The sequence below is a fragment of the Apteryx rowi genome, unplaced genomic scaffold (genome assembly GCF_003343035.1).
Source record: "Apteryx rowi isolate R43461 unplaced genomic scaffold, aptRow1 scaffold_15, whole genome shotgun sequence".
NCBI lineage: Eukaryota > Metazoa > Chordata > Aves > Apterygiformes > Apterygidae > Apteryx > Apteryx rowi.
In genome coordinates, this window is record NW_020447752.1 from 4,374,102 (window position 1) to 4,399,679 (window position 25,578).

At 37.4% G+C, this 25,578-nt stretch overlaps 1 long non-coding RNA gene across 2 annotated transcripts in view; it reads right to left on the reverse strand.

Annotated features, from left to right (window-relative positions):
• Positions 1–2,410: 2,410 nt before the first annotated feature.
• Positions 2,411–25,578, reverse strand: part of LOC112962524 — a 104,255-nt gene continuing 81,087 nt past the window's right edge. Inside the window, exon 4 of one of the 2 annotated variants that reach the window (XR_003252337.1) lies at positions 2,411–2,463. This is a non-coding gene — a long non-coding RNA (uncharacterized LOC112962524). The remainder of the gene's footprint in view (positions 2,464–25,578) is intronic. The other variant, XR_003252335.1, reaches the window with a different exon arrangement.

A 25,578-nucleotide genomic window follows, 5' to 3' on the forward strand; every position in this document is an offset into this window, starting at 1 on the left:
GAAATGATACAAGAGCTAAATGTTCGTTAAAATGGGACATGTCTCTCAATGTTGTTTTACAACAGTTACAGCCAATTGAGTATAAACTCTAAAAAAAGCAAACATTTTGTTAAAAAACACATAGTAAAGCTAAAAGAATAACCTTCTGTGGCAGGGCAAATCTCAGAAGGGAGGCAAATCCACTCAGCAAGAATTTTCTTGTGTCCAGAAATAAAAAGACTCCTCCTTTGGCAAAGAACTAGAACAACCCATATAACTACAGAGGTAAATTTATCTGCTTTCAACTCAAGGGTAACAGTTGGTAAAATAACACCTGTGTCAGGCTCTGCTGAGGTGTCTAATGAGCCTGGCCATTTTGGTCTCTTCTTGTCAGAAATCATAATGCAGATGTTAGGCACCTGACCCATGTTCAGTCTCATCTGTTTCTTGATCATGCTCTAAGGGGTGATCTTCCTTTCTGCTTGGTCAACAGTTTCACTAATCAGCACTCCAACCAAATAAAATAATAGATGGATTAYAGTTCTTTTGTAACCTTGTACCATCAATAAATGCTCAGCAAACATCATAATTTTGAATTTAACCCTGATTCGTGTTTGCACTTAGCGAGTGTTTAATTAATACCTAGCTTCCAAAGGATGCCATTCAATTAACTTCTACAACCTAATGTATTAGCAATCTAAATAAACAAAAGCATATTTAAATTATTCTACTGGTTTGCTTTACTTTCCCAAATCAAGGAAATATATATGTGTAGCCTGAGATCTATACATCTGCTTGCCTTAGTCTACTTTTAAAGCCAGAGAATCTTCCATTATTAAGGTGGCTTCACTAGTATCTCTGCAGAGACAAGACAGATCTTTGAATCGAGACTGATTTTTCCTTACTGTTAGACACAGTTTCTGTCTGCCACGTTTGAGTGTTAGAGTAGAGGAAGACTTGGTGAAAAGACTGCACTTTCATGTGACAGGCTGCTCTGCTGTTGTGGATGTGGTTAGGATATGCATTGCTTTTTTGAGGCTGCACACGCACTTTTCCAGCACGGACTTGAAGGGGGCCAGCATAGCCTGCGGTCACAGCGTCTGAGACAGACCATCCCTTCATCTACAGTTCAAAATGCAACCTGCCTTTGAAGATGCTTTTCCACGGCAATCTCTAGCAATCAATTATCGATTCCAAGGAGCTTTAAACAAGGCTTAAGACCAAGCCACAAAGCCACTTAGGTACCAAATCCCCAGTGAGCTGAATATGAGTCGAGTGCCTTTACCGCCTAGGTGTTTGATTGAATGAAGATACTTGAAACTAAAACATAATTCAAACATAACTGTTTACAATACAAAGTGGGAAATTTCCTTTAGGTTCAATATGAGAACAGCCTGTTTTCTAGAAGTTGCATATAAAGGCAGGAGTATTCTTCTGAAGAAAATATCTCCTAATATATCCAATAAACAAAAATATACAAACAGTCACAGAGCATTTTGGTACTTCACATTATATTATGTACAGAAGTAGAGGTATGTTCATCTGCAGTAAAATTAAAACACTAAAAAACACGTTCCAGAATTATAGTCCTCGTTATGATGTCATATTAATATAATAAGATAAAGAATGTAAGCAGACAATCATTATGTTAGTCACCTCACCACAATCAGTTTTCCTTATTTAACTGTATTGTCATCATCTCCACAGACTATCTAAATAACCTGTTTTTTATAGCCATTTACACAATTTTAATTTTATAGCCACCTATCTACATAATTTTATTTTTTATAGATATCCATTTTAGCTCTATGTGATAATTTACAAAACTGCTCCTTCTACTGTTCTCAACATGTGGAAGGGAATAAAAAAGAGACAGCAGAAAGGAACCAGCAAAGATACTGAGAAAGTATCTGAGAAAGAGAAAGCAGCAAGCAACYGAGTCCTTCATCTCAGCACCTCACATATCATGAAGTATTACATACTTAGTCCCTTGCAGATCACTGATGCTATTATGAAATCTATAACATTTTTTCTGTATTGCTTCTGTTCTGGTATACGATTCTGTGTTGTATATAAGAGACATTCGTATGCTTTTTTTTTTTAGTATGCTTTTTTTATATAAGAGACATTAGTATACTTTTAATAGATCAGTTTAACTTTTTTCTGGATTATCATCTCATTTATATGGCCTTGTCATGATATCCAACCATTTCCTGGAAACTGTTCTTGCCTTTAAATCAGATTTAAGACGCTCCCTTACACTTGTTTGCATCCTAATCAGTTAGTCCTTTACTTCCCAGTGGGAATTTATGGCCATTCTTTACCCCTACTGCAGCTTATCACTTTCCACATATCAAGAACGTCCTTCCTCCTTCAAATCCCTATTTACCTAACTTGCTTGTACTAAGTTCCTCGCAAATCATCGCTGCTTACCTGAGCGGCAGCTGCCATGGTGATTCTCCTTGTCTTTGGCTTCAGTCAAAGCTAGTGAGGAAAAGAGAAAAGGACACGGTTTTCAAAAGTTTCTAATGAACTTAGCACTCAATTTTAAAAGGCCTGATTTTCAGAAAGCTCCTAGCAATTACTCTCTGATAACTCGCTTTGGTTTAGAACATGACTTATTCAAAAGCACCAGTTCAAAAAAAAATAAATAATAAAATAAAAAAATTCCCAACTGTTTGGGATACTAAAAAAACCCCTCCAGAATGACTGATGGACAGCGAGCATTCGAGAGAACTATCAGGTCTGCAATTAAAAAAATAATTGCATAAACAACCACGTGCAAATAAACAGTCCCAGCAATATTTAAGATATGTGCTCTTCCATCAAACATTGCAAATGAATTGGTTTTGAAAATGAATTAAAGGAATTATTGGTGTTATAGGAACTTCCTTTTCATCTAATGTTTACCTCTCTCTTTGCCAAATGCTTGTGGAGGACAAATTGTATATTATGTGTTTGTTTCTTAATTTCTCAAAGAAAAATCATACATATAATGTCTCCTTTCCTAATTGTATAGGTGAGAATGAGTTAATTAATGGCTGATAGTCTTAAAATGTTTTATTCACTATTTGCTGAACATATTCTACTCAGCATTAGTTATAAACATTCTGGTAATTCACACAAAGAAACAACTCCTGCATGCCTTAGACAAATTTCCCAGTGAAGATAGACAGAGCATCATTAGGCAAAAAACAAAGTTGATTTTTAAAAGTTTTCCAAATCAAAATAGAACTTCAAGTATTAATTTTACCCTAGCTTGTGTTTTTTTTTCACTTTCTAACTATTCACACTGAGCTAAATAAAATGTGACATGCAACATCTTGTCCATGAAACCTCATGCTCAACACCCACTCTCTTAAACTGATCATGTCTACTCATTCCAGGGATTTCAAAATATGAAACTAAATTCCTAGGACTGTAAATCAGAGTTTAGTTGTGAAGAAAAATTATTCCAATGTGCATCAAGAAGTTCCTTCTCCATAGATTAGTGAAATAAATTAAAAAAACAAAAAGCAAAAAGCAAAAAACCCAGGAGAGCCACTCTTCTTTATGGCAGTACAGGGAAAATATTCTTCACTCTTACACCAATGATGGACACAGAGCAAACTCCTAGGTGCATACCCGATGTTACTCTGCCAAGTTCTAGTATATATTAACTGGCAATGGATCACTTTGGTTCTGCAAAAGCAATTTTCAGCTAGCCAGCTCTATATCCGTCATTTAAAAAAATAGCTTCTCTGGTTTGATGTTTGATCAGTCAAGGTATTAACTTTGTAGCCATCAAGATCTGTCATTCCACTGCTCCTTTAATACAATTCACATAGCCACTATACTGAATACTGAAAAGAGCAATCAATCTGAATGGCATAGTAAACTTTTATATTTCTATTAGAAAATCAGTTCCATAAACCAAATATACAAAAATGGCCAAAATCAAAACATTTTATGAGCAGATCTCACTATAAAATATGCCACCAAATTTATTTTGCAAATAAAGATAGGAATATGTGCCCAGATTTTCCACTCTAATCTGCTTTTACCTCATCAAGTCCACCCATTTCAGTGAATTATTTCATATGTAGACACAGATAAGTGAAAAAAGAGTTAGGCCCCTGTTGCCTTTCATAAGGCCCTCACAATATTTTTCAAATCAATTATCTAGACATAAACATACACAGAAAGACACAGAGGAAAGACACGTAGAGATGAAGCTCTGCGGAACATTAGAGATTCACAGATGTAATAGTGAAGGCAAGGACACAGTGAATTACAGTAACCGTATTCCACTTCTGTAGTTCTAAGTTCAGATTTTATGCAGGTGCTTAACTATTGACAAAGGCTCAGAATTATACCAAATATCTTAGCAAATACGACGAAGTTGGTTGTCAATAGCAAAGATTCTCTGCTGGTTAAGTCCAAAAGAATTTGGTTTTATTTTCTGTCTTTACATTGATTCATTGGTATAGGCATAAAAGTCCAAACTCCTTTGTAATGCAAAATCCTTAGAAAAGACACGAGGGCTGTTGCACTCACTATAAAGGTAGTGGCTCAGATTCTGTCAAATCAACTGCCAGGAGCTGTCAAGACCAAATCAGGCTTAAGCCCTGGTCTCAGGCTTTGAAAGGACTCTCAGAAGTTGTGTGTTGTGCTGCTGCTCGGTTTCAGTGGTAGGTGGGCACACAGCCATTAAATCCTTCTGGCAATGCCAGCAGAAGACCAAAGGCGGTCAGTAAAAGGGGATCCATTCATCTCAGCTGCCTGGGTGACACACACGGACAAAGCAGGAATCTCAAACAGAAGTCTGAAGAGGGAAAAACCATGCTATGATAATGAGAAGATAAAATAGATCTCTAGAAGTATCTAAAGTAGCATCACTCCCAGAGGCTAAAAACAYGCGTTAAATCAGCTATCATATTCTACATCAAGGACAGGTGCTGACGGGCATTTAACTGGAAAATGGTGTCAAGTGAGAATGGTGAAAACGTGGTGAAAATTTAGACCAAGGTAAAGAATTTTGCTTTATCCAGTTGGAAAATCAGAATGACTGCAGCAAGTCTCTGACTGAAAAAAATGATATTGAAAATTGGGTATGTGTAAAAGAAATGCTTTCCAACAGTGGCTCACAGGCTAACCAAGCGCTGCCAAGGTTCTCCCAGCTGTGGAGTGGGGAAGCGTCTTTCAGAGGAGAGAGCTCTAGCATTATCTTCAAAATCTTTCTCACGTAATAAAAAATAAGCACCCGTCTTTCTGGAATTAAACCAGCTTCAGAGATTACCAAACCTTTTACCTTACTCAGTGTTCAGCCSTGAGGAGTAGTTTGGGCTGGGGACAGGGGAAATTCAACAATGAAACCAGAGACGTGCAGGACAATTTAGATTATGCATCCCAATGTAGAGCTTGCATATTAACCCACTGGTCAGAAAGAGAACATTAAATTAGCTATTTGCAGCCCATCAGGGAGTGCAAAAAGCCCAGTTACACGACAACTGCTAGGCAATACTGATGTCAGATTGCCAAACACTATTCAGAATTTCTCTGAATGCTGCTGGGAAGCAGTCAAAAAACCTTTTTTTGCTTTACTTCTCCACATATTGGTACATTAACTGAGGTTCCTGCTAAGGTATGAGAATGTTATTTCACTCATAATCTTCAGCAAAAACAGAGTGGCTCAGCAGCAGCTGCAGTCACAAGGTCACAAAGATTTAGAAATAAGTTCAATTATATTTCCTAGGGTTATAATGTTTCTTTTGTGTTGTTGCCCTACTAACCTTTAAGAAAAATGTACATTTGAAAAAATAAGAAGAGACGGCTTGAGGAAAGGACCAGTAGCCATGGCTTTATGTATTATTTATGGATCTATCTCTCAAACCAGAAGTGGAAAAATTAACATGTTTTCTGCCTGAGGTTTTTCACCAGCAAAACATGTTTAATAATACTAACCCAGCAGAATCACAAGACTCAAGTCACTCCTGTTTGCAAGAGTTTTTTGGGGAGCTTTGGATGAATACCTCTATAAAAGGCAAGAGTGGAGTATTTTACTGTAAAACATCCTGGCGAAGTCTGACAGAGGCAGGAGCAGTATCTTGGAAAACCTTGCACGCATCCCTCTGTTTAGGCAGAGGTGGGTCTGCATGCCAGCTCTCTGTTCTGTGCACACGCACAAAGCAAAGAGGGTAAAACCACATTCCAAAATGCCATTTAAGCATCGAATTCTCATTGAAATTTTTTAACTGTGATTAATTGCTTAAGTACATTTGTGGATCTAAGTATTCACATATACACCAGCAGGCTGGACCAAACCCACCATTCAAAAGAGCAGAACACTGTTTACAAGTATAAGCTAYGGATGCTACTGCTACATTTACCTCAAAAAGATGTGAGAAAGGGTAGATCACTGGCCAGGGAAGCAGACATCAGCAATGAGGAAAGCTGACATTATTGATGATATACCTTTGGGCAAGAAAAAGAGGTTTTTCATCTTTCAGTGTGCCTTAGGCTTCCTGCTGGAAGCACAGGAAAGAAAGGCCAGAAAACTTTTATTGCTATTTCACACAATGCATTTCATTTCAGCTGGAAATGGTGAGAGAACCTGGAAGAAATCACAGCTACTCCTTCTAGTAATGGCTATTTTTGCTATCTAATAGACAGCAATGTAAATGATGGCTATAGTCAAATAAACAGCTGAAGCATAAAGAATTCAGTCTTGGAAAAGGATATTTTTTGCCTGTATGAAACATATCTGGGAGTCTCACCTGAAAGGAAATGTACATCTATTACACAAAACATCACAGCTGAAACTTTCTTTTGCAAAGGTCCAGAGGAAAATCATGTCAAAATACAGCATTATATTTCTTGAGGGTCTTTTCCAGTTGAAGATTAAACATTATGAGAAACTTGAAAGTCCTCAGTGGCAGAGTCTCCTCACTCCCACCTTTCTACTGTGATCACTAGACCACATTTTTACATTCATTTGTTCTAGACAAAAATGCATCATTTGTTTCAATTCCGTCAGCATGGTGTTATGACTTTTTGGACATATGTCTTCTCAGTATGTCTCTACTATGCTTTTTATGAGTTCTAAAAATTTTGGATTATTATACTATGCTTAAAGGCCTCTAACAGAGTTAAGGTGCAGTATTACTATTGTCCTTGTATCCCTAAAAACCACGGTTCAGTAGCATTGTTTTCTGAAATTAATAAGTTTTTGCTGCCTAATGGGAAAAAGGAACCATGCCCTTCCCTGTGGAGGGAGGGCAGGGAAGGGTTATGTTGCTTTTGTAATTCAGAAAAGGAAATGGATTCAGCTTTCCTCACTGTACATAGAGGCTAGAGAAGTCTCAAAAATGAGGTTCAAAGTCAAAGTCTGTGGCGATGTCGCTAGCTCCACTGAAATCAGTAGGTGTTCCTACTCAGAGGGGCAACAATTTCACCTCTGGATTATCGCTCACAGCACATCGGCATTCAGGTCTCTTGGTTTCAGGTGTCTTAACCTCTCTGTGCCTCAATTTTCCCACCTGCAAAATGGTGGCAAATGACACTGGTGACTGCCAGGGACAATCAGGCTTTCCTGAACCTGGCAGAATGCCTTGTAAAACGTGCAGAGGAAAGTACATTTTCAGTTAATCAGAGACATCATTTAAGCCCCAGCATAGCCAAAGATGCCATAGATAAAACCCATTTGATTTCAGTGGGAATTGTTCATGCTTGATGAAATATGGATGATGCAGAAGCCCCTCGGCTGTTAGGAACTGGCAGTGACTCATCTGCATCTGCTCAAATTTCACCTACAGAGGAAATAATTTTTCTTTATGAAGCATTTTAACCTGCACATGAATGTACCCGTGTCCAGTACTACCTAGAAAATATTTCAGTATTAAAATGATTAACCAATTTCACATTTAATGACATTCTTCAATCTTGAAATYCATTTGAACTACAAAAAATAGAATTTTCTAAGTTAATATAGAGTATTGACTGCTTATAATGAAGCACCTTCACTTTCTAACTAAGGTTTTGTTAAAAACTAATCTCTAACAACAATAAGCTATACCTTTAATGATGCAAAATTTTTAGTAAAACAAAATCTTGTGATACTTATTTGAGGAAACTTCATTTTTGAGTCCGTAGAGGTTAACACTGCCTTTGCATTGTATTCATTCTTAGGAGCAAGCACTGCTGCTTGGTAATAAATATTTCCAAGACTGGCTTTTAAGGCAATATTGATGATTGCTTTGGCTTTTCAAGCATGTACAAGCTCATGTAGAAATTCAGATATGACCTAAAGAAAACCTATATTTTGAATATTCCATGGAGTTCTTTCCCTCCCTTTCCCTCCATCTCTAAAAAGATATAATAAAAATGAAAAAGAAAGAGAAAACTGAGAAGAGAAAGAATTATCAAGGGATGGAACAAATTCTGTTCAAGGAACAGCTAAACTGAGTAGGAATCCTGAGCCTTGATAGCACACAACTGCTGATATGACAGGGCTATACAGAATCACCATCAGCATGGAAAAGCTGAATAGCGAATGATACAAGCACTGGGGAACATCTAATGAAACTAACTGGTCACAGGTTCAAAACAGAAACTCTCCACCTAAGAAATAAAAGGGATATTTCTTTGTAATACAGTTAACTTCACAGTACATTTAAATAGTGAATTTTATCAACATTTCTCAAAATTTCTCTTATCTAGAAGGTTTTCTCTGACACTGCTGAGTCAAAAATATAAAAGCAGGTAAGGAAAAACCAAGACGAAATAAATAAAAGGAAAATTTGGGGAAATTATCCTGTGTTGTTGCAAGGATTTCAAATTACACAAATAGTTCTAATCAAATAACTATTTATTAGCAATCTATATTTTCTTTTGAGATTTTCACACCAAAACCGCTTTGCATATTCATCTACAAAATGTACTCTGTATTCGACTCTATTACCATGTAATGCTGTCTATCAGAGAGCTCCGTCCTTCTGACAAGCCCATTTTCAGTTGCAGGCAGCATCTGTTGTTTCGAAAAAGCAAGGTACGTTCTTTACCCTGTATGTGTTATCAGGTATAAAGACTTTGCAAGCAACAGTCATTCCTGACAAAGAAGGGAACAGTTCAACCTACTCTGGCATCACTATAACAGCGCTGGAATAGAGACATCAGTAAAATCCAAGTGTTCCTGCTGCCTGTGCAMTGACCACTCAAGAAAACAGGAGAATTAAACCTCAGTAAAATTCATCACCATTTCAGCATTGATTGATTTTACAAAACAACTCTCCCAGCTGTATTGCTTCCTACTTTATTTTAAGATTACCTTAGAGTTGACAGAAGAAAAGCTATTGCAGAATTTCATAACGCCTATATATTCCTATTCTAACTCAATCCGAGTGCCTGCCAAGACTCAAGATGAGCTGCTGTGGAATTCCTATGTGACAGAAGTCATGAAAAAGTTAGAGGGCAAGGAGTGTGGTCAGAGATTTAGCCAGGCATTTTTATCCTTGCTGTAGCACCTGCATTCACGTACTTGCAAATGCAACTTCTGTCTAGCTATCACCTCTATCCTTCGAAATGCTGCCTCAAAAAGGACCATTTCAAGCCATCTACCAGAGTAGCCCAATTTCATATCCATGAAAAAATCCAGAGATTTGCTAGACAAAAGGGATAAATGATGGTTTGAAGATAACTAGAATGCTGGAAGAACCATGGTCATACTGTTTATTCATACCATGCATGTACAGAAGTATAAAAGAGYATAGTTAGTACTACCAGCTACTGCAAGAACTCCTTTTATCTTCTCAGCATTTTACCCTGAACCTCAGATACCCYATCTGTTAAATATTCACCTCAGTATATTTCTGTGAAACTCTCCTGGTTTCAGCAAAGCAGCACATTCATTGTAAAAAAGTCTCAGTTATTTTTTATTTTTTTAATTAGCTCTGTTCTTGGGACTATGACTGCACCACACATACATATGCATCTCTCCCAGTCCTCAAGAAAATCAAAAAATCCAGTGAACTTTAAGGACTCAACACACTGCAAGAGGCCCTTTCCGTTTAGTCCAGAAGGGCTCCAATTTATATTCCTCCAGCAATCACGACTCCTTAAGAGGCTGTTACATTTACAATGATGAAATAAAGCAAATAAGATCTAATATTTTAATAATCATAATTCAGGGAGGGTATGTCTGTAAATATTATATATTACTTTTTTAAAGATCTTAGTCTTTTTTTTTTTTAAGTAAGCGGACAAGGTTGCTCATCTATTTTCCTGTTTGTGAACTTGAAATATGAAGGAGGTATAGCATGTACTCCAAACCTTTCAGAAATCAACTACATCACATGAATCAGAAAATTAAAATTAATTTTACATCAGAATCATGCAAAACCTTGTTCAYGATTCTCATTCAAGAAAATTCTGATAGTTTTAAGTATAGAAATATTTTCATGGCAGGATGACACCACTATTTGGTCTTATCCTTCCAATTATTACACTCATATTATGGGAATGAATCAGAATTTGTCACTAGAGCTAGTGTCCATGTTTCCTATCTTGCTATTTCAGGCAAAACAATTTCTTTGTCCTTGGAAACATTTATTAAAAAAATAAAGAAATGACAAGAATAACACAATATCTGAAATAATCTTTCGGGGACTACGTATTTGCTTCGTACATCCCTGATTAAAGCAATTTGTAACCTATGAGTAAGTCTGAGTATAATTGAAATGTATGACCTTCAAAATATTATTACATATTGATGCTGCCAATTTATAGCATAGGATAAAAAAGAGTTTTGCAGTAAATTGCACTATTATTGCAATCAAAGATTTTAGTTTCAGAAGAAACAAAGGTTTAGAACAAACAGCTAGAATAATTGAGCTTATTCAGAAAGGAGAGTTTGGATGTGTTACGAATGCAAAGCAGCCTTTGATTGCATAACGCTTAACACAACAGTCATAGAAGTAATTGATTTCACACTTTTTTTAGGATTCATTTCTCATTACTAGGCGAAGGCAGCGATCACTTCGTTTAGTTTCAATGCAAGAAATGACAATTGTTGCTAATTAATACAAAATATCCTGAAGAGTTTTTAGATGTTCAATTTTCTGGATCTCTCAAATCTTTAAAAGTCTCCTAGTTGCAAAACAAATTTTCTCATACTTGTATGWTTTTCATTTTCTTGATATGTTCTACCGAAAAGACGGGTAAATTTCAAAGGTTCTCAAACTCAGATTCAACTGTAGCCAAAGCCTTTACATTAACGCTATTTGAACATTTGAAATAAGGATTAAAGAATATGGGGCTCAACTGTGAGCTTTTCATGACAACTGCTGTAATAAAATTTCTCCATTTCTGGGGAAATTATCCCTCCCTGCAGTAAGCTGTCAGAACACAAATGAAATGATTAAAATTTTACTCATTCCCAATTAACAGCTGATGATCAGCTTCTGGTTCAGCTTCATGCCAGAAGCCTCAGAATTTGTATGAATATTTCAAAACCTTAAACACAGACCTCATCTGTGCTAGTTCCCTTGGTACTCATGGCTCTGGGCAGAGAAGAGGGACAAGGACAGAGGTAATCAATGCTGACTTACACATCTCTACTCTATATATTACTGTTACATAAAGAAATTACTTTTTCTTGAGCTTTTTACTAAATATGAAAGGCAGTAAGGTTGAATTGCTGTTAAACTGGACTTGGCCTGCATGGAGAAAGGGGAAAAAGGGTGGGGAAGAAAGAGGAAAGGGAACAGTTAGTATTGATAGCAGCACCTACTTTGATAACTTAGGGAAAACAAAAGGGTAACAGGTACTGGGACTGTTTAACCAGTCCTGCTGCCAATGCAACTGGTAAAAAATTCTTTCTTCTAAGACACCATGTAAAACTGATTTAATAGTTCCAAATGAATAAAAAAAAAAAATTCCTTGACTCTGGTGGGCCCAGGATGGGCCTTACGAAAGCAGATTTGAATTTAAAGAGGTCTGCATGCTTTAATGCACCATTTGTTGCCGTCTGTACGGTTAAACAGTCTTTCCCATACCCTTCACGCTATGTCTGCATTAGCTCTTGCCCCTCTAGTACTTCATTTTCTTAACCTACGTCTTGCCAGGTACACCCACCAAGATTTGATAAAGCTGAAATATGAAGCATTTGTTGTAAATGGTGTATGACCAGGATAATAAATCTTGTGTCAACACTCTGAGTTTTTCTTGGCAGTTCAGATTCAGGCAAACACTAACACACAAGTTCAATTCCAAATACACAGTTCAGCTCATGTAAGTATATATGCTTCCCTGAAGCAGGGCACGATGCTGGGATTTTTGGAAGTAGCAGTGCTGGGCATACAGGTGTGTGACATTTGATGTTCCCAAATCTTTCCAAGGATTTTGAAAATTCTAATGTTAACCAATAACATAACTGAGACATTTTCTTGTGTTTTTAGAGACATAACCTCAATTCTACCTAATGCAAGAAGAGAACATCTTTAAAATATATTTGCTTGATAATATTAGCAATCTGAATGCACAAGAGGACTGTACTTAACTTTTGTCTCAAAAATATAAAAAGATCACGGTAATGTTTAGCTACTCTCTTTTTAAATCAGCTCCTTTAAAAATGAAAAATAAATTCTTGAATAGGTATTTTGTCCAAAGATTTTTTTTAAAAAGTTAAATCATGTGTGAATCCTCTCCCATAACTGGTTTTATTTTCAGGGACTCACAGCAGATACAGGACCAGATTAAAGCATAGCACGTAAGCATATACTTTAAGAGTCAATGTCTTTGTTCGATGCCAAACATGTTTTCTATCCTCCACAACATTATTAGCAAGAATACATGTCATAAAGCCATAAACCTAGCGAATGCAGTAGCAGTCATTTGAATAACTATTCACTATTCACAAATATTTTCCCAAAATACCACCCGYCATGTCATAGTCTTTGAGGGAATGGTGTGTTTTTCCACTGAATAGAGATTGTGATTGATAATGGGTTTTTCTCAGCGCATTATCTAGTCTTTTCTTCATGTCACGTGTAAATCCTACTTATGTACAGTTGCTGGGCATCTATTACTCAACTTATTTTGCGTACAGACTTTGAAATCCATCATAAGCCTGTCAGTTGATGAGTTGTTTTGTCCTTTCTAGGAGACAGAAGCAGAAATGACAAAACCAATCTTTACAGCTTGAAAACACAGGGAAAGAATCAGTACAGTACAACTCAACTCACTTTACATAATCTAACATATTATTCTTTTAATCTGCTTTTTGTCCCTCAAAGATCATGCGACCAGACCGACAGTGTGTGCATTGTCAATTGTCTCTAATAAAGCATTATTTGGAGAGAGTTTTATCCATGCTAGAAAACATGAACTATTTTTGGAATTAGGGCTAAGTACCTTCCATATAGCCTACCTAGAAAAAAAAAAACCAACAAAGCAAAAGAACATCCTGCTTTTTTACAGCCATATTAAATGATTAATACTTCTCAGCATTGCCCAAAGTCAGTTTGGTTTAGTCAGGAAAATAACTGAAGTCAATTTTTGTTGGTGTTCTCTACCCTGTTATAATAAGTAGCTATTATTTTGGTTTTTGAAGAGTAGAATATAAAGAAGATTTGGTCATGTTATATGTTGGGATAATCTTCATGATACATTAAGCACTTTTTTGGTTAGAGAATGATTCTTTAAGCAGTCCTGATTTGCCCCTCGCGTTCATTTGTTATGTGTGTGTTTCTAAAACAGTTTTTGCCCCATGCAAAGGTCTGAAAAATTCTCTATAAAACACCTACTTTCAAGAAAAATAACCTTAGGAGAGAGAATTTTAGCATGTAAGACTTATGCTGATTCTCAGGAAGATTTTCAAACCTAAAACTGAAAAAAAAATTTCAGGCAGTAGTTGCTTATATGAATATTCAGGATGCATTACCCTAGCTGTCTGATAGATTTTCTAAGTTGCATAGTCTTTACSTCTTTATAGTGCTGTGGAAGACTTATACAGAAGTCAACTGAGACACTACCAAAACAGTACTGCAGTACCTGCATCTCTGGCTGAATCGGGAGATCAGGAAAATACTAACACCCTGCTACGCTACCTTCCCCCTCTAAAAAGGTCAAGGTTAATAGTGCTTCGCACAGCTGCTTTTGCAGTGCTGCTCCTCAGTTTTTCTTCTGCAAGACTGAGACTGTCATACTGTCTGTCATCAGTTTGCTTCAGATAGGAAGTGTGTTGTCTTCTTTAGCTGATTCTTCAGATTGCACATTCACCTGAATAAAGTAGTACCGTACTGGTGATGAAAACAGGTTTTACACATAATGGTAATCCTATATTCTTTTTGTTTTCCAAGAGATTCTGTGGAGATGCTACTGACAGAAATGATAAATAATTGACTTGTCATTACTTTATTTAGCAGAACCTGTCATCCAGGAGATGGAAGGACAATTCCTTACAGTGTGATCAGCCTTTGGAAAGCGCTGTAATTATCGTGAGCTACATTTTCCCTTTSCACTGCAACAGTAAAACGGGTACTCTTGCTCTCCAGCGTGCAGCTCCAAGACAAAGGGAGAAGGAAGTAGAGCTTTGTTTTTAATTTGTACCAGACAGTTCTGGAAGCACACTATACTCTGTCTCTAGGGTATTTTTGCAACAGAAAGTAAAAGAATCAAAAAGCAAAGCAAAAAGGAGGAACAAGAAATGAGCAGCATGAACAAGAAAAAAGAAAACAGGCTTTCAGGATTTTGTTCACACTTTCCAACTGATTTCAGTTACACAGAAAAATTGTGTTGTCTTATGACCATGTTTCTTCAGATGTACTTTAATGGGAAAGTAGATGGTTCCTTTCTAAGGTAGCAGTCATCTTTTACATCCTTAAATAAAGTTTGCTTTCTGAAATTTTTCGTCTAAAAGAGCTGATATTGACCTCTGTCAGCCACAAGATAAATGGGCCTAATCTGATCCAATACACTAATTCTTTTGTTCCTATTCATTTCAATCTAGCTAATCTACAAGGTTACAGAAAATCTATCTTCTGTTGCTGTTCAGTATTGATTAGTAATTATTTTGAAGGGTATAATGGAATGGGAAACCAGTGACTAAATCTTAATCTTATGTTTTAATCTTGTGACATCAGTGTCAAGGTAGTTAGGTGATTTTCAGGTTCTTGTCTGCTGTGTTTTATCTAGCTCATGCATACGGTGACTGCATGAGTACCTGGTGCTACACACTCAGCCAGTCCATCAAATTCTGAACACAGAACTGTCATTAAATATAATCACAAATATCCACGTTTTCCAGATTATATCACTTCAGCCTCTATTATCAAAAATGGTAGAGGAATAACTCGATTCAGAGATACTCAAGGCATCAGTAAGTACTGACCATGAAGCATACGACTGTGCCTTTACAGGTTTTGGCAAACAATAAATGAGTATAGTCAGATGGGAGAGAAAATTCTATTAAGTTAGAAGTTATGAGACTCAGTCAATATGCAGAAAGGCATATATTAGCTAGAGAGACTGCAACCAAAGATCCCTGAAATTTTCCTTCTTCTGACCCATAGCATGACACACAACCTAAATATTCACATCTTTATCATATTAGTTATTAATCCAATGTCAGAACTACTGAAGAATGAATTGATTACATGGGCTCAGATTGTGCTGGAAATATAATACAGACAGAAGACAGACTAAGATGCACCAAATAGCTATTCTAGGGGGAACTGGAGTTGAGCAAGAGAGAGCTAAGCTTTCTTAAAAAGAGTTTAAAGAAGACTCTTACTGTGCAGTCATTACAAAACGACTGAACACTGACACACCGAGATGAAGGGAGACATCCGCAGCTCAAACAGCAATGTGCTCACCGGACGGAAGAACATGTAAGGTGAAAGGGATGATGACAGTAGCAAGCTCCTCCTGGGAGGAAGATTTTTTCTGTCACTTATGCACATCTGGTTCGCTCTTCTGCTATTACACAGACAAAAYCCTCAACTAGAGGAGGAGATTTTGGTAGTTCACAGAGGCCACACAAACCCCAGAAGCCGACTCTGCCAGCTTCTGTAGGCACCTAAGCTGCCACAAGAGACAGAAACTGGCCCCAGACAACTGTCCACATTACTGAAAATTATTTTGCTTGTTTTGTATTTATTTTAAAAGTATAGTTGGATCATTTTTCAACCTCTTGTATTTACTCTGGCACACTCCAGCAGTGATTTTTGTGATTTCAATATTTGCAAAAACTGCCTGGCAGTTATAAATGTCATTTTGTAGTGTTTACACAAGAGCTAGCACAGGAAGACCATTTCAAGACCTGGGAGTTTGGGCTGAAATACTAACAACTTTTTTTTTGACTTGCAGCTAAAAGTCCAACTAAGGCACACGTAGGATTTACAGTTCAGCTAAAACCACTGTTTTGATCTATATGCTGCATGAAATGAAAGAGCACGTGAGATCATGCCTGATAAACACTCACATTGAGAACTCTCATGAGAAAAACCTGGCAGATTCTCCAGTCAGTACAGCAAAGAGGAGCTGACCTGTAACGTGCAATACCAAGACATCACCGAACACCTCACATGCCTTAATGCCTCATAACAAAAATTAAATCTTCAGTAAAAGAGCTGCATTGGTCAGTAATCTCAAGGATAATTTTATAATAGCACTGTAAGTTTTTAAAAATACCTCAACCTGTACAGATGTACCTGCTTGTTTTTTCTTTAATAGATCTTCTGGAGACCACTGTAGAAACTGGATTGCACAGAAGTATAAATAAGTTTCATGACTGAGCCTCTGAACATTATATTATAAAACACAGTGGTGGTTCTACCAGAAGTTACACTTTGCTTAAAAAAGAAAAAAAAAAGCCTTATGAAAGAACTTAAACAGAAAAAATTGAAAATACAGATTAAACCAAGGGAAGAGAGGCAAATGAAACATCTGCCAAGCCATTTATTAGTGATGYGGGGTGCAGGGCTGAGGAGGGAGTAGACTTTGTTTCAGTAATGTAATTTCAAGAGAACACATTTAAGAAGTAAACTGCACAGCCTAAATGGGGCAAACGTGGTAAAGTAAACTATATAAATGATCACCCTACTGCAAATATTAAGTATAAATGATGTGTTGCAATACGCCATGTATTTTTAATGACTGTCCTCTGGTCAGCCATAATAGTTTCATAACAGACTTAGCTTGTTTGAAGAACTTATTAAGAAAGAGAAGAAAGATTTCATTTAGCTAAATCAGAATAACATTTCTCACGGAAAGCACAACCACAAGCTGCTTGGCTTATTTCATACTACAAAGAGAAATGATGAAGAGATGCGGCAATTCAAGTGAGGTAAAGCCATGCCGGTGGCGGGGGGACAACGCGGCGTGCGCCGGCTCCCTGAAGCAGCACCACGCAGAGCTACCTGCGCTGCCTGCGATGAGTTATCTCGGGAACCAGAAGCAGCAGAGCTGCCTAAGTGTGGTATTTTGACTAATTACCCTTTCAGGGAGGCAGAACTAATTACCTTGGCTTGAGACCATCCTGATACTGTTTCCAGGGCTCAAGCTAGCAGCTCTGCGCGGTGCAGCAYGCTGTACTGCACAGACTTTTGTATTCGCCTGATTATCTTCACCGAGGCATTCCTTGAGCTAGATAAGCACATCCTGTGCGATAGCTGGTGGAAAAGCCACAGACACCAGGGTGCTGAGAATATCAAGGCAGTATTTGCGGATTAGAAAATAAGTATTTACTATAGCTTCCATAAGTATGGTTGCTTACAGATCCAATAAGTTTAAGTCAACAGGTATAGCCATCAGCACAACATTTGATCTATGAGTGAGTATAATTCAGGTTAAACATCAAACATAGTTTTTATTATAGAACCTTGACAACACTAAACTAAATTGCTTTAAAATATTTCTACCCTTCAACATCATTATTTGGTACACGCTTCCTCATGGAAAACATTATTATCTATTCAAATGACACAAAAATCTGTACAGTGGAGAATTTCTGTTTAAGGTTAAATTTCTTCTTTTGCATTGAGATGTTCAGTTTGGGTCTTTAATGAATTTCACTTTGTTGATAAACAGAAAAATACTTCAGCCTTGAGGAATATCCCAAGAGTGAAAAACATTGAGAGCCATGCTTCACAAGATGTTTTTCAAAACACCCTACAATTAGCAAATATTGGCAAGCGGTACTTCAGTTCAGGTAGCCCCAAAAGTCAAGCAGTACCTGAACATTCGTTTCAGTGGAACATCCTACCAAACACATTCATCCCAACCTTACGACATGACTGGAGCCATTTCTGAAGTTTTAGTGTGGTCAGAAAAGCTGGGTTATACCAAGAAACAAGCGCAGCAGCAGGAAGATTACATTCTCTAACACAGTTGTTTTGATTTTTGAGTGGATATTGCAGTTATTGACCTGAACATACAAAGTGCTTTTAAGAACTAGAGGAATGAAGCAAGAGACTTCCTGAATTCTGTTTAGAGGTTAAAGCCATTCAGCAAGTTCACTAATAGTTTTTCTTTTGACAGGACAAAAGGATCAGATTGAAAATGCAGTAACATCAAATCCACAGCGACAAAGCTCTCCTTAACAGAGAGAAATAAAGTTCTTACAGGAAGCCAGGTGATCTTTTCACAAAGTTATCTTTTTAAATTGCAAGAGCCTGAACTCAACTCAATCTGATTTAAAGGAAGAAAACCTATTTAAAGGAGAGCTGCATTCATTTTCCCCACCTCTGCTGTCTGAAGCTACCATACTTCCCTGACCTTCTCATTCTCTGTCTTTGCAGACTTAACTTTTGCTAAGCATTTACATACCACRATACTCTCAAATAATAGCTTAAACTCCACACTTCTGTCACATTCCAAGTGCAAGCTCAGTTTGAAGCATCTATATTAATCCTATTGGCCTTCTGAACACTGTTTCTGAGTGGTTGACTAGCAGCATTTGGCAGACTTTCCCTTTCCCCCAAAAGGGAATCGCTTCAGCAGACGTCCGTCCTCTCTCCTTCCCTTCTCTTCCCTCCGGCTGTTGAGTTACTCCAGCCTCCGTAGGTGGGCAGCTCTGAGCCAGTCACACAATGCTTAACCTTTCCTTTCCTGAGCTGCTGAGGAACCTGTCCTTGTGCACAGACCTACAACAATTATTCCCACTTGTTTTCAGTATTTCTGGTTTATATTCCAACTTCAGTAAACAGTTCCTGATGTGATTTAACAAAGTGTAACAATCAGAAACAACTAGAATGTTAAATATTAAGCATTTACTTTAAACATTAAACAATGAAGTTCTCTGAACTTTTAAATCCTTATCTAGCTTTTATAAAAACTGAAACTGAACCAGGAAACTTTTAGCATGAAAAATTTACATCCCTCAAGGAGAGAGAAACTGGGAACAGGACATCAGGGATGCCTCTACRTTATAAATATTTCATATCACATCTATAAAAGAAAAGATAGTGTGCTATCTCATATCATCTCAGGTAAATATCATCTCTGATACAAATCTTGGTTAAGAATCAGAAGTTTTGGTAAGCTTGAAAAAAAATCTACATGATGCAGAAAACTATCATGCTGAGACGGTTTCAGCTGTGCCCACCTTGCGATCCCCCCCTTGCCGCCGTTTGTGCGGTGGTGCCAGCAGCAATACAAACTGGGACATTGCAATGACAATTTAGAGCCTGTCAGCTACAGAGGCGATGGCCACCATTGCTCACACGTATATGGGAGCGGCAGACTTTTTTTACTGTTAGTTTCAGTTTTCAGAACCATAACAAGCTCAATATTCTGAAAGCTGCTTTCTTATCTTATCTTGTAGACAAACTCAATACCTAGACGAGGAATCTCTCCGACACACTATACTAGGCAATACTTGATCTATCGTATTTGTAATCAGCAAAAATTCTATTCTTCTTTTAATATTGACTTTTTTAATCGCATTTCACCACCTTCTCAGTGGGAAATAAATGACATTTTAATAGAATTTTAAACTGACTAAATTAAAATGTTCAAGGTAATGTTTAATGAAGCATAGTGCTGCTGGCCACACTTCCTCTATTTTAATTATAATCTCAGAATTTTTTTTTAATGACTACTACTCTATTACAAACTTTTCTGAAGGCTGGGCTATACCAGGACACAGCAAGCAAGCAAGCAAAGAAAAAAATACACGCTCTACTTTTAGGCCTATGAAGTATGTTTAAGTCTAAAAATCAATGAGTAGCTTTGACAATAAGTTTTAATGTAGTAATAGATAAAAACACCATCATTCTCTTTGGGAATAAATCAGAAAGTTTTGACAACAGCAGTAATGTCACCAATTCTTCTTTCTGCCTTAATATTTATTTACTTTTTTGATCACTGGGATAGTCTTCAGAGACAGATATCTCATTTTTATGAAAGGTAATTTTATGAAAGTAGCACTGTTCACAATTGGTAACAGAAAAATCTTGGATTTATGTTTCAACTCACGCCTCTCCAGCTGCTGAATTTTTCATTTGAAACAATTAAGACATTTTGATAACTAGAATGCTAGTTAAAAATAAAAACAGATGAGAAAACATGCTATTGCTTTCTTTATGTGAACTTAGAGAGGAATGCAAGGCAGCAATTCAAGGGCTTTCTTCTCAGTATTCATTTTTTATTCTTATTTTCGATTTATTAATCAACTCTGTCATGCATTCCCAAGGTGAAGGATTAGAGATGGCTGAAGAAAAGCGAGTCCAAGGGAGTGCAACCTTCGTGCAGTTTTGCTCTGGCAAGAACAAGTGCCTAAATGCATTCCCTGAAAGCAGTCCTGACCGCAGTCAGGCTTCATATGGTGTTTTGTTTCCTTAATGCATCCGCTGAGAATAACGAGCCACCCACAGCATTGTCAGGCGCTGAGTATCCACGTAAAATGCCAAAGCTGGGTCGTTCTGAACCTGCGTGTAACCCAGGGGACCTTCGTCCACAGAAAGAGAAAGAGAGACTCATAAAGACAGAATACTTTGTAATATGCACTTTCTTTTGTTTTCCATTCCTTAATTTGACTTTTTGAAATGTCCTTCTCCTTCTAGATTAGAAAAGAGCACCCTCTTCCCTCACACCCGGCAGCTACCGTTCACGGCCTGTTCGCTGGACCCGGGCGAGGGGCAACAACCAGCGAAGGCAAAGCGTGGTTCTGACCTTCGGAAAAGCCAGCGCAGAGATAATGTTTTCGGCTCTCCTGTAGAAACTTCATTTAATGTGCTACGTGTTGGGAAAAACAAACAGGTTGTCACTGAGATGCCTGCATTCCCGCTGCACACAACCAGAAAGGCTGGACAGAATTGGTTATTGTGGGTTTGTTTTTTTTATCTGTGCACAAGGTTCCTCCTGAACTGGCAGGTTACCTGACTACGCTAAGGTGCCCCTCTCTTCAGTTAACGTGCACATATTTCTTCATCTCGGCTTTTCCCTTTTTAATGAATAAATGGAAACAGGCTGTAAACCTTTTCAGACAGTGTGGCTGTTTTCTCTAACTATTGATTCAGTTCTAAAAGGCATTTATGTCAAATTCTGGAATGGCTTTGCCCATCATACAAAAAAAAGTTTTATAAACTCCTGTCTGGGAGCTTACAGAACGCATCGTTTGCAAATGGGGAATTGTGTGGACATGAGCAATCTTTTTATTGTGCAATTGCTACTTGCTTAACATTATTTTTGCCATTTGCTATTGGCATTGCAAAACCAAAACCAACAAACTGCTTTACACATGGAAGGTCTACTAATCTTATGTGAGCAGCGCCGATAAGCTATTAGAAGAAAAGTATAATGTCTGAAAAATAAAAATATAAAGTAAAAAGCTGAAAATGTAAGGATAAAATGACAGGGGAAGTGAAAAATATTTGCGTTATCKGTCATATTTTTGCCATTTTAATACAAGATCTGCAGACAGTAGTCAACTTACGCTGAAAATCAGATAAAATATAAAATATAATCAACAGATTACATTCGTGGCAATTATGGAATGTCTTCCACTCACGTATTCTCCAATGCTTTAGAAAGGTGTGTATGATATTCCACATTTTCTAGAAGGGGAAAACCCAGAAATTAAGACACATTTTCAAGGAACATTTACTAATAGGGCTTCCCCCAGAATTTGAGTCACCACAATAAAGTCCCATTTCCCTTGGAAGGGCTACTGCTTTTTCCTTTTCTTTTAAAGCTTCTGGTCAGCATTTTTGAAAATCCAGTGTCAGCCATCTCAAATGAAGTACCCAGAACTGCAATCAGTAAAACTGGCAGCACTTTTAACCACGCTGTTCTTTCCTACCTTCCCTTTGCAACGACAGTGGCAAACCTGGCAACACAACCTGTGACCTCAGACCCTGATGCTTCCTGTAAAGCAAGGCTACCCTTCCGTCCAGAAACTCAATTTATTGAGAACAAATTGTATAACTGACGCCTACTGTGCTGCAAAGTGTGCACAAATGCCTCTACTTCATGTAATTCTTTGAAAGTTCCTTTAAAGTGTCATTTGCATATAACTCAGCCAAGTTCTTTTATTGGTACAATGAAAATTCATGCTAGTCAGAAGAAAATATGCAAGTCTAACAAATGTTAGGAAATTAGTTGTTAAATAAGCTATTTTCCTGATATCCAGMTACACTCTTAAATAATGCATACCAAAGCAATGTACCCAATACTGGTTTAAGATTATGTATCACTCCAATTTAAAAGGATAAATAATATTTATTTCCTTAATTTCCTTCTAAATGCAGACGTACGTATTTAATATCGTTGTCTATGCTAATTTCAACAAATTATGTGAGCATTATACTTATTTCCAACTTTTCTTCTGAACCCACAGTTGTTCTTAAAACATGCAAAACGATGAGAGGCAGCAAAGCCAAATGTAAAGAATGTTACCCTAAAGAAGGTAGGGTTTCTGAGAGACTGCAGGATTTTTACAAGCCAAAACCTGYGGACAAAACAAGACAAGCAACAATTTCGAGGCATCTGTGAAATGACAAACCAAAACTAGATAGCCAACAGTAATATAAAAAAGGCAGACCCAGAAACTGGAAGGTCACTACAAAAGTTTAACTTTTTAGATAGCTATAGAACACAATTTCAAAGAAATGAAAATCTCATTTGCAAGGAGAATTTGCTGTTGTTTATTTTCAGAAGGCAACAGCTTTTTCAACAAGCTACAGAAACACTTCCTTGCCTCGGATAATTCCAGTCCGATAACCAGTTAAAATACACAGAAACTACACTCTATTTATGGGCTTCCTGAGACAAAACTAGTTGAACGCTAGGGGAGTGTYGGAGGGATATCACACGTGCTTGCTCCGGGTTTTTACTCTTCTGTGACTACCTGCTTATGGCCACCGTTGTACAGGCTATTGGGCTGGGTCAACCCTTGATCTTAACCAGTGCAGCCATTCACACCGTGTGTTCTTTGTCAATGGACAACTACATTTTCCACGTACCACAAAGCTTTTGCACTCTGCAATATCCTCATCGAGACACCCCCTGAGCTGAACAGCAGCTCTGTCACACCAGCTGTAGAAGAGCTTCCCTCACCTAAGGAAGCAGGGTTTCCAGAAATTTAAGGCTTTAAAAAGCTTCCGGTAGATCATCCTCCCCTTTTCTTCCCTTCACAAAAAGGAATAAAATGCTGTAGAAGTTGATATGCAATAACCATTTGTTTGTTGAACCCACACTTTGTCTCTTTAAGAATGAGAACAGTATCATGTTTAAATCAGTGCACTGAGATTACTGCTAGCTATGTGAATACAATTAATAAACTACTCACTTCTGAAAAATAACCATCATACCTAGTATTAGAGGTGAAAGTACACTTCATATTAAGGTATTCCAAAGGTTGTCTATAATTGTGCACACCTTTAATTATAATGGCTTGGATGGCAAACTGTAACTTTTTCAGTTGTAACTCAGATGTGTTTGATTATATGCCCATGTCCATCTTCAGCAGCTGGTGTATGATGAACATTTCTCCAGTTTCAAACAACCATCAACAAGCAGCATAGTTATTCTTTCTGTATGCTCATTAATCATTATATCCTAATGAAATAATTTATTCTCAAGTAGATTATAAAAAATGAGTATATAATGTTGATGTTCTTTCTTAAAGATCAACAGCTGTTACAGTATTTGAAGTTCTCCTTACTGTTGATGCCAATATAATACATATGTATAGCCCATTACAGGCTTGATTATGGATATTTTGTGTGCATAACTGTTTGGGGGAGATGGGACAGTAAATAAAATTTTACTGTCAAAGGCTATATATTTAGCCATAGAACATGATAGTATTAATGATTGCTATCTCATGAGTATGCACTACAGAAGATCTAAATTTTCACCAATTTAAGAGGAAGGAAAACCAGCACTGAATATGCTTATGCAATGGGACTTGACTATCAGCTGCAGCAGTCAGCAACAAAGAAAACCCTTGCTAAAGAGCAGTCATGTCTGCTGGGATTTACCCCCACTGGATGTCACTGGATTGGTGTCACTGCCTATGCAGGATATATGGAAATTGATGGCAACTATTAGTCTATTTTTTAAAAATTTCCTGTGGTTCAGTGCCTTTCTGCTTATAAATGCTGTTACATAAAAAGGTGACTTATACAGCAGCTATACTGTTCATTGGTCCAAATCCCAAGTTGATGAATATCACCGTAGTGCTACTGACTTAAAACATAAGAGTAGAAGAGGTCTCTGGGTCACTGAATCAAGCCCCTGCAATCACAGACACTAATGCAAACAGCATTAAATCCAGAAAGTTCTTGACCATACATCACAAGCCACAGAAAAATCCAGCATCCTAAAGCAGTTATTTAGAAAAGACCAAGAGCCTCAAAATGTACAATATGCCTTAGAACAGGAGAAAATCTGTGAAGGCATTACCAGTGTCCTGCAGTCCTTCAGTAGCGGGAAATTTGTTAGGTGAAAAGCCCAAAATGCAAACTGCATCCTGTGCTTCAGAGCAAGGATTCTTGCCCCTGGAGGTACCACTTCACTCAATGCACACTAAAGGCACTGTTCCATGCTCAGGTCTCACTGACAGTTATCCTGTCATCCACCAATGCATTCAGGACCTTCTACTCTACTCTTGTAGCCAGACATTCTCATTTTTAGTCCCTAGGGTCAGCCAATTACTGTGGAAATTTATTGAAAGATGTTGCCAAGATGCTAATTGAGAAGCCAATGGTATGTGTTAGTGGAGTAGATGCAGCTTAGCATTTAAGAGCCACAGGGAAGAAGTGGACTTCAGGAGAGTTTTATATGAAAGGACTGTAAACAGATCCTTCTGAATAGTCAAATTCCTGTAGGACTCAGCTCTGGTGTTTTGTGATGGCAGTATGCATAAGAAAATCAGCAAGAGTCTTTCAATCAGCAGGAAAGTAGCATCACCCATGTGTTCCATTTTTAATTGGCTAAAAATTCTTATACACACACACATCTCAGTATCTTCCCAATACTGTTAGCAAAAGTTTACTATTGTGAGCATTTTATAAGTTCCCATATAATTCAATCTAATTTATTTCATAAAGAGGATTCTTTAAGGAGCGCTGCTTACTGAGGTGTAAAATGATCATAGCATTTCACGTGTTTGTGATAGGT